The sequence below is a fragment of the Artemia sp. Qi Xiang Cuo genome, chromosome 8 (assembly GCF_049724085.1).
Source record: "Artemia sp. Qi Xiang Cuo chromosome 8, ASM4972408v1, whole genome shotgun sequence".
NCBI lineage: Eukaryota > Metazoa > Arthropoda > Branchiopoda > Anostraca > Artemiidae > Artemia > Artemia sp. Qi Xiang Cuo.
The window spans coordinates 47,633,155-47,648,961 of record NC_142801.1 but is presented as its reverse complement, the minus strand read 5'-3'; the positions used below and the strand labels follow the sequence as shown (position 1 = coordinate 47,648,961).

Below are 15,807 nucleotides of genomic sequence, written 5' to 3'. Positions count from 1 at the left end.
TACACACCATCAGATTCAATGTATCAGAAAACGATACTGTAAATATTTGAAGCTCCTATCTGCAAAAATTTGGAATTTTGTATTTTTTGCCAGAAGGAAAATCACGGATGCGTTTCTATTTCTTTGTTTTTTGTATGTTTTTGTTTTTTCCATGGGTGATCGTATCGAACCAATGGTCCTAAAATATGGGGATATGGCTCATTCGAACGGAAATTATAAAGTTCTAGTGCCCCTTTTAAGTGACCACAGAGATTGGAGGGCAACCAGCCCCCCTCAGACGCCCCTTTTCCTTCAATTTGAGAAAACCCCATTTCAACTTTGAGATCGCTATTTTGTTCAGCATAGTGGAACGGTCCAATAAGTATACCTTTGGAGATAACCTGACTCCCTAACCCTTGGTTAAAAGTCTTCAAATTATGCACTTTGCCCATTTTTACGCATAGGTTTTGTTTATTGGGAAGTATGTATATATTTTTCCGGTTGGGGGGGGGGGAGTTAGTTTCCTGAAGGGGGATTTTCTACGGAGACAATTTTCCATGGGGAGAAAGTTTCCGAGGGGTAAACTTTTCGGAGGAAACTTTTCGGGGGGGGGGGGGGTGAACTTTTCGGGGGCACTTTTCAGAATTCCTATTAGATTTTTTTTTTTTATTTGTCTTAATTTCTCTTTATCGACTTGATCTTATGTGTGGGGATGCTTAGAGTAATTTTCCGGGGTAAATTTTCACTGGGATCGAATTTTCTAGAGGATCTTTCCGAGGGGAGTCGGATTTTTTCGTGGAGGTGGAACCGTATTTCCGGGCATACAATCAGAAAGTAGATTTAAAAAAAACAAGTATTTTCAACTGAAAGTGAGGAGCAACATTAAAACCTAAAACGAACACAAATTGTTATGTATATGATACCTTGCTCTTTATGCTAAAGTTTTAATTTGTTCTAAATCCTTCAAGAATCATTTCTGAGACACAAGGGTCGTTACAACAATAAAGTGGGAAACCCCTCTCATGTACGTTATAACTTCTGTTCATTTTAAGTTGTAATGTTGCTCCTTACTTTCAGTTGAAAAAACTTGCCTTTTTATTTAACTGTGTGAAGAAAGGAAGAAAGGCTGTTTTGCGTGCAGCAACTCATAGGACACATGTTAGGGTGTCAAAACTTAAATAAAACCTATAATATAGCAAAACAATTTAAAATGTATAGGCCTAAGTCATTTACATATCATCCAGATATAAACCTCAACAAAACAACAAAAGTCCCCTGGCATCTTTGATTTCCATCTTTGATATGCCAGCTGAGAAGATGGATTTAAGAGATATGAACTTTCAAAAGCTACGATGTTTTTTAATTTGATAATTGATCTTTTATTTATAAACTGAGCCGCGTGATGCAAGGCAAGTCTCATTTTGAAAAAAAGACAAATATTATTATTTAAAATTTGCCTTGCAATGCCCGTACAAATTCTTATGCTCTTCCTAAAAAGTTGTTTTTTTTTGTTTTGTTTTTTTTTAACTGTTTCGCTTCAAACCGTGTATAGTACAATATTTTTCTTTTATGGAAATTTCTGAACTTAATAAATTTTGAGCCATATGTTAAAGCAAAAGTAACTAATTGCTTAAGTTCTTTTGGCGATGACAAGAGATTTCTCTCTCTAGGAAATTCGATATTGCATTTGTTTCTAAGAGCTAAGGAATGACATTTCACCATGGAAACTGAATAGCATGAACTTGAAATTCTAAACGAGGAAGTGCCGGGAAAACTATGAGCATGGACCTGTTTGTTTTACTCGTGGACTTTTTAGTATGTGGAGAGTCATATTGACCTTGTTTATCCGAAACTAGGTCAATTCTTGCTAAGCAACAATAATTAATGGTTTCTTTGAAACTGTTACTTAGCTTTTTAAAGAGACAAGTGAAAAATAAATATTGGAAACGTTTTCCTTTCTTTGACTTCAAAGACAACTTTTTCAAGAGTGCAAAAACAATTTTTGCATTTGCACAATTTATTCAACTTTTGCACAATTTAATTCAAGATCTCTTCCCATCTTTCCAATTGTTGAATTTTTTTTCGCATTTTCTTAATATTTTTATTTAATAGTGTACATCAAATGGCCTACATCAAATGCTTTTATTTCCAGTAAATTATATTTGGCCTGATTAGAATTCAGCTGTAGCAGCTTCGATTGTTCAGTCGCGTCAATCTTTGGTCCCTAACCAGATTCTCAAATCATTTTTTTGAAGGAAGTATTGCTGCCTCTTACTCGAGAGGTCAACCTCACAAGCGATGGTGGGACAATTTTCCAGCCTCCTTTTACAGTTTTTATAACTTAAGTTACTTACTTAACTTAATCCTCATGTCCGGGTGGCGTTTAGAGCGTCATCAGCCTTCTCTGTGTGGGACGGTCTGCAGCTAGGGCCTCTGCATCAGACAGCAAAATTCCAGCTTGGTCCAGGAAAATCCCAAGAGTATCACTCCTTAGGAGCTTGGGTCCTCCTCTTGGACGCTTCCAGCCACTACTGGGAGGTCTGCATTCGTATAGAATCCGAGCCGGAGCGTCAGCAGGCAATCGCAAAAGATGTCCAAACCAACAAAGTGTCTGCTTGGCAAACAGGTGTGACAAATGTGACTGGGAAGTCATACTTCATAGGCGGTTGTTACTGACAAAGTCTGTCCTTCGGATTCCCTCGATTGTGCAAAACTACTTAGATTGAAGAATGTTGAGACGGCGCTGGACAACTGCAGTTGTAGGCCAAGTTTCAGCTCCATATAGCAGGATTGAATATACTGATCCTCCAAGGATCTTCATTTTGGTGGCTCGTTTGATCGTTGAATTCTTCCAAACATGGTCTACCGAAGACGGCAGAGGCCTTGGCCGTGCCGGCAGCAACTTCATGGTCGATGCAGCCATGCGATAATATGATAGAACCAAGATAAGTTTAGCGGTCAACCCCTTCGATTTGGCTTCCGGCGACCAAGTAATTAGAATTGTTGGCGTCAGACTTTGGCTGCACTACCAAGACTTTCGTTTTCTTCTAGTTAATGGATAGTCCTGTCCTGGCGGATTTACCCAGAAGCGTGCATATTTTCGTATATTTTTTATTAAGTATATGAGGGGGGTTCGCACCCCTAGTCAATATTTCGCTCTTTGCGGTGAAGTTGGATTTTTTTTCGAATTCTTTAAGAATGACCCATTAATTATAAGGGCCGATAATTGGAATAAATAGGTCTTATGAAAGTACTAAAAAAAACTTTAGCGTAAAGGGTGAGGTATTTACTAGGGGGGCGAACCTAATCATTTAGGTAATAGTTTCTGTTCGTTTTAACTTTTGATGTTGAAAAGTTTTCAGTTGAAAAGTTTTTCAGTTGAAAACTTGTTTTCTTTTCTGATCCTTTTTTTAAATAATGATGGTATATCTGGCACCCTCTTTATAGCAATGTCCCTTGCCCCTTGAAAATTTCCTCCATAGCAATGTCCCTTTCCCCATGAAAATTTCCTCCATGGAAAGATCCTCCCACATAACCCCCGACCCCCCCCACTACCAGAAAATAATCCCCTTGAAGACGTCTGTATACTTCCCAATAACCAATACTATATGTAAACATTGGGCAGAGTTCATAGCTTGCAGACCTTCCCCCGGGACTGTGGGGGATTAAATCATCTTTAAAGACATAGTTATTGTATTTTTCGACCATGCTGAACAAAATGGCTATCTTAAAATTTTGATCGGCTTACTTTGGAGAAAAATGAGCGAGGGAGGGGGCCTAGTTGCCCTCCATTGTTTTAGTCACTTAAAAAGGGCACTAGAACTTTTAATTTTCGTTGAACGAGTCCTCCCGCGATATTCTAGGACCACTCTGTCGATACGATCACCCCTGGGGAAGAGAAACAAAAAAAAAACAAATAAACACGCATCCGTGATCTTTCTTCTGGCAAAAAATACAAAATTCCACGTTTTGCAGATAGGAGCTTGAAACGTCTACAGTAGGGTTCTCTGATACGCTGAATCTAATGGTGTGATTTTCATTAAGGTTATATGGTTTTTAGGGGGTGTTTCCCTTTTTTCAAAAATAAGGCAAATTTTCTCAAGCCCGTAACTTTTGAGGGATATGACTAAACTTGATGAAGCTTATATATGACAAATCAGCATACATATATAATTATTTTGATATATCTATTGGTATCAAAATTCCTTTTTTTAGAGTGCCAGTTTACTATTTTGCTGGGTCGCTCCTAACTTGCAGTCCGTTACCACTAACTGTTTGACAAAATGTGTTGGTTTCCTTGAAAGTGATGTAGACACTCGGAATAAAAGAATGTTTGGTTTCATAACAATTTGACCGCGCCTTGAACAACTTGTAGACTCTGAGTAAAACTTTTCCTGTTTTTACATCTGTTTATTTCCAGTAGGTGTCCATTAAAATTCATATGAAATTCACGGAGCTTTGACAAACCTGCTCGGATTTGTTTGAATTATATATTGCCTGTACCCTGTGTGAGAGGCTTATGGTTTTTTATTTATTGTATATATTGATTTGTTTCCAGCTACGATAAAAGTAGCCCGATTAAGAAGTGTTTATTTTTATGTCATTAATAATTTATCCAATCGAGCATGAGTTTGGTTTTGTTAAATTTAGTTGGTTCCTCTGTAACATATATTGACGTTATAGTCCAGACTGACACTCCCGAGAGCCAACTACGAGGGCTAAAGACCCCACGACCATCACTGTTCAAACGAAGCCACTCCGAATACTAGGCCCGAGGCCGAGCGAGCGGTAGAAGACAACAAAAAGCGGACTAAGCGATTAAATAAACAAAAGTTTCCAATGTAAGTAAAGAGTGGCATTAAAATTTAAATTATTATGTGTGTGAGAGAGGTTATTCCCACCCCCTCTTTACGCTAAAGTATGGTAGATTTCTATCAATACTTCAGGAGAAAATGCTTTAATACAGGGGGTTGATAGCTGAAATTTCCACGCAGGTGAAATTTGAATTTCCTTTTGGCTAGTATTTAAATAAAGAAAAAAAGCTGGTCTAAAATAATCCACATTTATTGATAATTATTGTACTTTTAAAATAAGAAAATTCAAGTATTGAAATTTTAGCTGTAGGCCTATATAAGTAGTGTTTCTTTCATGAAAAAATTGGCAATGACGATTTCTTTTCAAACGTATTCTAATGTGTGATGGAGCAAAAATGGCTTATGTGTTTCTTAGTGTCCACCTTGAAAGTGAAAAATAAAAAATGATTATGTAGTTGTGGTCCATATAATTGTCAGACAATGGCAATTTTTCGAATGCGGTTAAAAGTGAAATTCTCACTACTTACAGTCCCAGAGGGGAATGTAAGGCTGAATCTAGGAGGGGGACTACCGTGTCTGAACCTCCCCCGTGAAATTTTTGTCCGACTTCAAAAAATGTAACAGAAATGCGCATAAACAAATTTTGATGCGTTTGTAAAGGTTTTTGTAACCTCCCTCCCCCACCGAAAAAACTACCCCCCACCAAGAAAGTTCCTAGATATGTCCTTGGGCGCATGTTAAAATCACCTATACTTCTAAGTTAAAGGAATTAGCTGAACTGAATAACGAACCATTAATTTTTATTCGAGCATTTTAAACCAGTTTGTTACGACATTCAGTATAAAAAGTGTTGATGCGGTTAATTTAAGGAACTTCTAGGTAAAATCAGATCATAACTCGAGTTTCTTACCACGTTTTTGGGCAAACTTTACTTAAAAAGCTCCCAATACCGTAAATCGATCGATTGAAGTAGGCTTTACTTTCCAAGAATACTCTAACAAGTGGAAAAGGGGATCTTAATTCGAATGGTTTGCAAGATGATATTATCAATTGGAAACAACTAATTGCTCTTCAACTTTTGGAGTAAGATAATAAGGGACTACAAAATGAAAAAATAGGGTTTATGAAACACAATCAAAACAGAAAATAGGAACAAATATCGCCATACAGAATATCATAATTTATACTACAATCTTACGGTAACTTTTTAAATCTGTATGCACAAAAAAAAATGCACAAGAAGTTAAACATATTTCAAAGTTTATTGGTAAACAACGCTAGATGGCAGACGCAAAACCTAAACGTCTGCCCTATTTTTATCTGCGATTAATGCTAGTTATCCATTAGTACAGAAAAAATAAGAAGAAAACCACACAAAAAAGATAAAAGGAAAACAGGAAAGCCACATTAAAATACAAAAAATTTAGCTAATTTTTAGGTATAGGTACCTTCAGCCTATAGGTATTTTAACCCTAAAACACTGTAGTGACTAACAAATCCAAAAGCTGGAAGTACGAAATTTATCTCAAAGGACTTTAAGGATGCCAAACAAGTCTCCAGTGCCCAGTTCCTGGCTCTTTCAATTTTATTCGATGATTTCATTGGATTCGACGTGTCATTTCCTCTCTGCCTGATTCGAACTCTTTGAGTGTTCCCAATAATGAGCTAAACACTGCTTTCGTAAAAAATATTTGTAGCATTAAACTGAATTATTTCAAGAAATGGAAGTAGCAGTAGTGTTAGAGTTCTGGAGCCTGGGTTTACATCATTAATATAACCGGTCAGACACGAAACACACACAAACACACAGTCAGGCAAACAAACACGCGAAGATAGACACAAAGACAGGCAAACACACACAGTCAGACACACATCACGGCGAGAAAGAGAAAAAAAACACAAATACATAGAATCAGACACAAATACACAGAGAGAAAGAAATAGAGACGGGCAGACACACTGTCAGACACACAGCCATAGTGAGAGAGAGACCAAAACCCACACAAACACACAGAGTCAGACACACAAATAGATGCCGCGCCATCTAACCTAACCTACCGTGTGTAGGTTATGTCGGTTAAGTTAACCTAACCTAGTAGTACTTAAGAAGAAGGCTGAATCCACTGACTTTGTTTGTTTGTGTGTGTGTGTTGTTTTCTGTCTCTCACCTTGCGTTTGTGTGTCTGACTCTGTGTGTTTGTGTGTGTGTTTGACTTGTGTGTCTGTGTGTTTGTTTTGCTTGTGTATCTCACTGGCTCTTTGCCTTTTTCTGTGACTGTCTTTGTGTGTTTGAGTCTGCGTGTGTTTTGTCTCACTCTCTCTCTCTCAGATATACGGGCACAGAGTGCCCGTATATCTGACTGTGTGTTTACTTGTCTTTGAGTCTGTCTTTGTGTGTCTGTCTAGCTCTGTATGTTTGTTTATGTTTTTGTCGCTCTCTTTCTTTGCCTGTTTGTCTGATTGCGTGTTTGACCCTCTCTGTGTCTGTCTTTTTGTGTTTGTTTGTGTGGGTCTCTGTATTTGTATGTTTATCTCTCTCTCTCTCTCTCTCTCTCTCTCTCTCTCTCTCTCTCTCTCTCTCTCTCTCTCTCTCTCTCTCTCTCTCTCTCTCTCTCTCTCTCTCTCTCTCTCTCTCTCTCTCTCTCTCTCTCTTTCGCCATGCCTGTGTGTCTGACTGTGTGTTTGCCTGTCCTCTCTGTCTGTGTTTGGGTTTCTGTTTGCCTGAATCTGTGTTTTTGTGTGTTTTTTTGTCTCTCTCTCTCACCATGCCTGTGTGCCTGACTGTGAGTTTGCCTATCTCTGCGTCTATCTTTGTGTGTCTGACTCTGTGTGTTTTGGTTTGTCTTTCACCGCGCCTGTTTTTCTGACTGCGTGTTTGTATGTCTCTGTGTCAGTCTTTGTGTGTTTGTGTGTCTGACTCTATATATTTGTGTGTGTTTTACTCTCTTTATCACCGTACCTGTGCGTCCAAATGTCTGTTTGCCTGTCTCTGTGTCTATCTTTGTGTTTGCGTGTCTGACTCTGAGTGTTTGTGTGTTTTTTGTCTCTCTCTCACTGTGTCTGTGTGTTTGGCTCTGTGTTTACCTGTCTATGTGTCCGTATTTATGTGTTTGTGTGTCTAACTCTGTGTGTTTGTATGTGTTTTTGTGTGTGTTTTGGGAAAAAACAGAGCAATTCCGCTTTGGTATTGGTATTTTCGGGGGGAAAAAAGTCGAACAACTCTGGTTGAAACAGAAGAATGAGAAAAGAAATAAAACAATTCCACTTTAGTATTGTTGTTTTTTTTTTAATTCAAACAAGCCAGAAAAAAAATGAGAAAAGAAACGGGTTAGAGAAGATTGTGTGGGACGCAGCCATGCTTGCACTTATCAAAACAGCCTCGTAAAGATCTTTTAAAGGAAAAAAATTGGTGGAATCCTGGAGTTCATATGAAAAATGTCTCTTGGGACATTCAAACGTCAGAAAATGCTCAGGTGATGATAATGGGTACCAGAGGATGCCACTAGGCAGGCACATTTTGGCATGTTGAAGTCAATTGCCACGAGTCATCAGAAGGCGCTATTGGGAATTTTCCTTTAAGTTAAACGATCGATTCTAGTATAAACGGTGATTTTTTGTGATAAACTGTCTGAAAATGTTTTAGGAGTGATAATTTGCGTCAGAGGGTGCCACGAGCCAGATATTGAGTGCCACGGTGCCGTGAATTGGCTTAGACCATCACGTTCTAACATGAATCGTATGTTCCCAGTGTTCAAATAAAAAATATCTTTTGGGGTATTCAAACGTTAGGAAACGCTCAAGTGATGATGATGGGTAGCGGATAGTGCCACTAGGCAGACACATTGTTCCACGCCGGCGTCAATTGCCACGAATCATCTGAAGAAACGCTATTGGGATATTTCCTTTAAGTTTAAATGATCGATTCTATTGTAAACGGTTTTTTTTTTCTAGGAAAATGTCTGAAAATGCTTTAGGCGTGATAATGCGCACCAAAGGTTGCCATGAGCCGGCCACTGATAGCCACGGTGGCGTGAATGGTCTTGGACTATCGCGTTCTAGCGATGAAATGGTATGTTCCCGCAGCTCAAATACAAAAATATCTATCGGATATTCAAACGTCAGAAAACGCTCAAGTGATGATGACAGGTACCATAAGGTGCCACTAGGCAGCCATATTGTTCCACACTGGCGTAAATGGCCACTAGTCATCAGAAGAAACGCTATTGGGAATTTTCATTTAAGTTTAACGATCGATTCTAGTGTAAAAGGTTACTTTAGAGGAAAATGTCTGAAAATGCTTTAGGTGCTTTAATAAGCGCCAGAGGGTGCCACTTGCTAACCACTGATGGACAGGGTGCCGTGAATTGCCTTGGACTATCGCATTCTAGTAATGAAATGGTATGTTCCCGCAGTTCAAATAAAAAATATCTACCAGGGTGTTTAAACGTCAGAAAACGCTTAAGTGATTATGACGGGTACCAGAGGTTGCCACTAGACAGGCACATTGCGCCACGCTGGCTTAAATTACCACGAGCCATCAGAAGAAACGCTATTGGGAATTTTCATTTGAGTTTAAATGATCGATTCTAGTGTAAACGGTTATTTTTGTAGGAACATATCCGAAAATGCTTTAGGTGTTATAATGCACACAAGAGGGTGCCACATGCTAACCGCTGATGGCCAGGGTGCCATGAATTGCCTTAGACTATCGCATTCTAGTAATGAAATGGTATGTTCCCGCAGTTCAAATAAAAAATATCTATCAGGGCGTTTAAACGTCAGAAAACGCTCAAGTGATTATGATGGGTACCAGAGGGTGCCACTAGACAGGCACATTGCGCCACGCTGGCTTAAATTGCCATGAGCCTTCAGAAGAAAGACTATTGGAAATTTCCCTTCAAGTTTAAATGATCGATTCTAGTGTAAACGGTTATTTTGTAGGAAAATGTCCGAAAATGCTTTAGGTGTTGTAATGCACGCAAGAGGGTGCCACTGCCACGTGCCAGCCATTGAGTGTCACGGTGGCGTGAATTGCCTTGGAATATCTTGTGCTAACAATAAAATGCTGTGTTCCCACTGTTCAGATAAAAAATATCTATTGGGCAATTCAAACGTCAGAAAACTTTGAAGCGATGATGATAGTAGAGGTCTAAGTACCATTTTCCATGATGCCCTAGGAATTCCCATACTATTTGCGTGATGCTCTACACCTTTTCAAAGAGAGTCAGAACTCCCTCACACACTTTCACGTGCACATTGCAAAAAAGCATGCAAAAACCTATAAAGTGATTAAACACGTTTTGAAACTACACGCTATTTGCTTATGTCCCCTTGGTACCTTTCCAAATAAAGAGGTAAAAAAAAAAGCGGGCAGTACGAACGAGGGTTCCCCACACAAGTTTGTTTCAACTTCACGTTTTTAACCAGACTGGTTTTTTAGACAACACCCATTTTTTAGGGCCAATCATAGACAGCCTGCTTATTTTACAATTTAATTGGGATGAAAAGTCAAAGTCTTGCATAAAGAGCAATGTATTTCGGAGGGGGCAGTTCGCTTGATATAAGGGATAATTTGCATTCGTCTTAGTTTTTATTGATGCTCCTTATTTCTAGTTCAAAAGGCTTATTTTTTCATTTAATTTGTATGAAAAGTCAAAGTCTATCATAAAGAGCAAGGTATTTCGGAGGGGGCAGCTCGCTTAAAATACGGGATAATTTCTATTCGTCTTAGTTTTTAACGATGCTCCTTATTTATAGTTGAAAATGCTTATTTTTTAATTTAATTGGGATGAAAAGACAAAGTCTAGCATAAAGAGCAAGGTATTTTGGAGGGGGCAGCTCGTTTCATATACCGTATAATTTCTATTCGTCTTAGTTTTTAACGATGCTCCTTATTTCTAGTTGTTAATGCTTATTTTTTAATTTAATTGGGATGAAAAGTCAAAGTCTAGCATAAAGAGCAAGGTAATTCGGAGGGGGAAGCTCAGTTCATATACGTGATAATTTTACTTCGTCTTAGATCTTAACTATGCTCCTTATTTTTAGTTGAAAATGCTTATTTTTTAATTAATTGGGATGAAAAGTCAAAGTCTAGCATAAAGAGCAAGGTATTTCGGAGGGGGCAGCTCGCTTCATATACGAGATAATTTGCAATCGTCTTAGTTTTTAACGATGTTCCTTATTTCTAGTTGAAAATGCTTATTTTTTAATTTAATTGGGATGAAAAGTCAAATTCTAGCATAAAGAGCAAGGTATTTCGGAGGGGGTAGCTCTCTTCATATACCGAATAATTTGTATTCGGAGTAGTGTTTAACGATGCTCCTTATTTCTAGTTGAAAATGCTTATTTTTTAATTTAATTGGGGTGAAAAGTCAAAGTATATCATAAAGAGAAAGGTATTACGTTGGGTGAATCTCGCGTCATATACGGGATAATTTGTATTCGTCTTAGTTTTTAACAAGGCTCCTTATTTCTAGTTGAAAATGATTATTTTTTAATTTAATTGGGATGAAAAGTCAAAGTCTAGCATAAAGAGCAAGGTATTTCGGAGGGGGCAGCTCAATTCATATAAGGGATAATTTGCATTCGTCGTAGTTTTTAATGATGCTCCTTATTTCTAGTTGAAAATGCTTATTTTTTAATTTAATTGGGATGAAAAGTCAAAGTCTAGCATAAAGAGCAAGTTATTTCGGAGGGGGCAGCTCACTTCATATACGGGATAATTTCCATTCGTCTTAGTTTTTAACGATGCTCCTTATTTTTAGTTGAAGATGCTTATTTTTTAATTTAATTGGGATGAAAAATCAAAGTCTAGCATAAGGAGCAAGGTATTTCGGAGGGGGCAGCTCGCCCCTTCCGAAATACATTGCTCTTTATGCTAGACTTTGACTTTTCATCTCAATTCAATTAAAAAATAAGCATGCTGTCTCTGATTGGCCCTAAAAAATGGGTGTTGTCAAAAAACCAGTCTGGTTGAAAACGTGGAGTTGAAACAAACTTGTGTGGGGAATCCCCGTTCGTACTGCTCGCTTTTTTTTATCACTTTGTTTGGAAAGTTACCAAGGGGACATAAGCAAATAGCATGTAGTTTCAAAACGTGTTTAATCACTTTATAGGTTTTTGCATGCTTTTTTGCAATGTGCACGTGAAACTGTGTGAGGGAGCTCTGACTCTCTTTGAAAAGGTGTAGAGCATCACGCAAATAGTATGGGAATTCCTAGGGCATCATGCAAAATGGTACTTAGACCTCTACTGATGATAGGGGAAAGTAACCCTTTCCCACCTGTATAATATCGATTTCTGTGCCCTAAAAATAATGCGGTTAATAATGTTGGTTTTTCTTAATAAAACCAACCTGTATAAAAAGCCTTCATTCTTTAGATTCTTTGTTTCAAGATGAATTTTCAATATATTTCACTGATGCTATTTATACATCTTGTAGCCAATGTATATAGGTATGCTCTTTCAAGATTGCCTCTTATATAAGTGTAAAATTACGTGTAGCGAAGAGGAAAATATAGACTTTTGACCATATATGAAGGTGTACCATGTTTTAGCGATAAGGATACTCTTGGTTTTATTTCAACTCTGATGAAATTCAAGTTCCAATAGAGTAAAAGACTCTATTACTAAGAAAAAAATATGCTAAGAACAATTTTCAATTTCCCTGATAATACCCTCTAAACCATTACTTAACAAACAGGTGTGCCTAATAGATCAATAACCAATAGCATTGTTGGATTTTAGCGTACTTTCAAGGGGAATGGGTTGGAAACACGCGATCCAAATCTTTACCGAATCTTTTCCACTAGAAAGTATTTTCCAAATCATAATATTAGGAATAGTTTGCTGATCCAGGTGCCTAAGGCACCATTCCATTGGGGGGGGGGGAATTTTTGGTCTTACATTCAATTCCTAAAGCACAGAAAAATCTTTGATGACGGATAATAAAGTTTCCCTGAGGAAAAAATCTTGTAGAAAATGTCTCAAAGAAAAAAAAGGAAAAAATGCCTTTATGAAAATAAAAAAAAATCACGAGGAAAATTATCTCAACGAAAAAAAAAATCTGAAAGAAAAGGACGCCTAGAAAAAAAAACACCTTGAAGAAAATGAAACCTCGAAAAAAAACGGCGCTTAAAGTATTACGTAACATCCCACGTGTGTGCCGTCATTACATAACACTCACATGGGCTCCGTCTTTACATAAAATTCCCGTGTGTGCCGTCATATATTACAACCAGGAGTTCCCTACGGGCCCTGAACTCTAACATGTCACGTGAAATTACGTTATTCTCAATAGATCTAATAAGTCACGCAAGATTACGTCATCCTCAACATGGGTAAACATTCCCTATTACGTAATAAACACCTGCATTTTGAAAAAAAAATTGCATAAGCAAACAAACAATCCCTCTTACGTAACATACAGTTGTACTATAGTTTTGCGTAAGATCCATGTGTTCGTAATAACATCTTGAGGGACTAGTAGCTCCAGTAGCATATCTGGCCACTTAAATAGATTGACCCCTCAATACTTCCCGGTTAAAGATTGGAACTATGCTAAAATTTGTGGTAAGGAAAGAGTTAAAAATATACAGGCAGAATATTTTGAGAATGTGCTCAAACAGGATAGGTCTGCAGGAAAAGATATAGAGAAAAATGAAAAATTTTGTGACACTTTGGATGTGAAGGAAGATTTATTTTGTGGAAGAATTAGTGACAATACTAAAAGAATTGAAAAATGATAAGGCCAAAGATGATGAGAGTTTGGTAAATGAGTTTCTTAAATATGGTGGCTGTGAGGTTAGAAAGAAGTTAATGAAGGTGATTTTTAAAAGAGAAGAACTACCTAGCGATTTTAGGTAAACCCTAAATAAACCCCTGTATAAGAAAGGTTAGAAGAGCTGATATGGTAATTATAGAGCTATTAGCCTGGTTTCCGTAGATATCAATTTACTTAGTATGATGATACCTTTTAGATTTTCAGATGTTGTAGACAAAGTTATTATAGAAGAACAGTGCGGATTTAGGAAGAGTAGAGGGTGTGTCGACTACATTTTTACTTTTAAGTTAATAATTGAGAAATGCACGAGTCGTTAAACACCTTTAGTTCTCAGTCTTATATATTATGAGCAAGCGTTCAATTAAACTGATGGAATAGCCTTGGCAAAGGCTTATCTTTGAATGGTATACAGACAAATACATTAGAGTGGTTAGTGCTATGAGTAGAATCCCCTTAAGACTTCCAGTGACAACGTCCCGTAAGGGCATTTTCGAAGACGCTAGTCCAGTGAGGAGCCCTCACATGTGTAATAAGAGTCATGCCAACCCTCCGGCCACTTTCCAAGACGTTGATCCATTGTTTATTTGGTTTACTGAGTACTTATGTAAAATTCAAACGAGCTTGTTAATGACGAACGTTTGAAGGTCAATGACCCTTTTTTCGATTCCAGAAAACCTTTGTAAACCTACGACAATTGGGTTTGAGGGTAAACGTCATTTCTTTCGGTGGGCTTACGCAAGACGTGTTTTGATTCAAAAAAGCCTCATGAATAAAAACAACAGATATTTCCCACTACTTAGCTAACACAAGAGTTTGTTGACCCTCTTACCGGGTAGTGGACCGGGTAGTTCTTTGTTTCTCCAGGGTATAAAATTCGCATAGAAGCGAAGAGATTTAACAGTACAGGTTTCAAGATGAGCAGTGACAGAAGGAATTAAACAAAACATATGAGTCGTCAATACTTCCACAGGTAAGGATTTACTTTGTAAGTACGTTAAGGGATGGGGGTGACCCCTATCTGTAGTAGTGCCTTCCCTAGCAGTGCCTCAAAATATTTGCTAACTTTTTTGAATTACCCTCCTTTTCTTTCTACTTTGTATCTCAATCTCTTTCCTTAATACCTCATCGCTATCTTTTCCTTACATTTCTAATTTTCACTCCCAATTTATACGTTAAAAAGTATAGTCAATATTATCGTCTTTCGATGGGTGCGTTTAGCATGAAAAGCTATTATCAGTTAAACCTTAAATATCAGCGAATGGTGCATGTCAAAATCTCACCTTCATATCCACCCTGCCATTAGCTAACTGAACCAAAGGGTGTTTTGCACTTACTACTGTAAAATAAATTTGAAGGTTTTTGGTCGAGATAGAATTCGGCTTTGAAAAACTTAAGAAGTAGAACAGTTAGCGAGAATATTTAATGAAGAAAATGTGTTATATATGCATAAAAATGGCAAGATGTGTTATGTTCTTTCCACTGGTAAATACAGAGAGTTAAACTGGCGTCTTTTTGAACATAATCATGATTTTTAATAATGTATAAGGCTCCCTCACATGGAGAAGAGGGACCCCCTTAAATCTCTTTAAAAGATTAAATCCCTCTTAGAACAAAAGGGTTACGCATCAACAGCTAATGTTCGCCCCATAGCCTCCTATCAATACCGTATTTTGCCGACGTGTGTATATCACCTAGTACCTAGGGGGGGGGAGGTTCATACTAAATCTTAGTTATCATGTTTCACGATATGCACATAAAAAGCGACAATTTACGCTGGAGAGCAGATATAGATTTGACGAAAAGAGAAGGTTTCTGAAAATGATAAAGAAAGGGGGAGAAAGTGAACGGGCCCGTTGAGGTAGGGGTGGGGGATCAATGGGGATGAGTTGTTCGAGTTAAATTCAAGAGGGACACAATACTTTTTGAAATTATGATTTTTGTGGCTGATTTCTAAGGGTCAATTCTTAGAAAAACTAAAAATTTAATTTATATGTCGGGAAAACCCGAGTCGAGAATGGGTTCCTCCTCCAAAGAAACCTAGGGTATGTGACGATGATACGGAATTTCCAACATGCAGAAGGCACATGCGGAATCTCCATAAGGCAATTTGCCTGATGTCCAACATGCAATGTGAAGATGTGGGAGTTTTACGACTTGGAACAAGCATACAAAGCGTGGATGTGGGACCTTCACTTCAAGCGGTGTATATGGACACTAATAATACCAGCCCTT

General features: G+C 37.8%; 1 protein-coding gene across 5 annotated transcripts in view; it reads right to left on the bottom strand.

Moving 5' to 3' along the window:
- LOC148949492 (uncharacterized) overlaps window positions 1-15,807 on the bottom strand; it is a 151,991-nt gene that overhangs the window by 124,724 nt on the left and 11,460 nt on the right. The window lies entirely within an intron of this gene.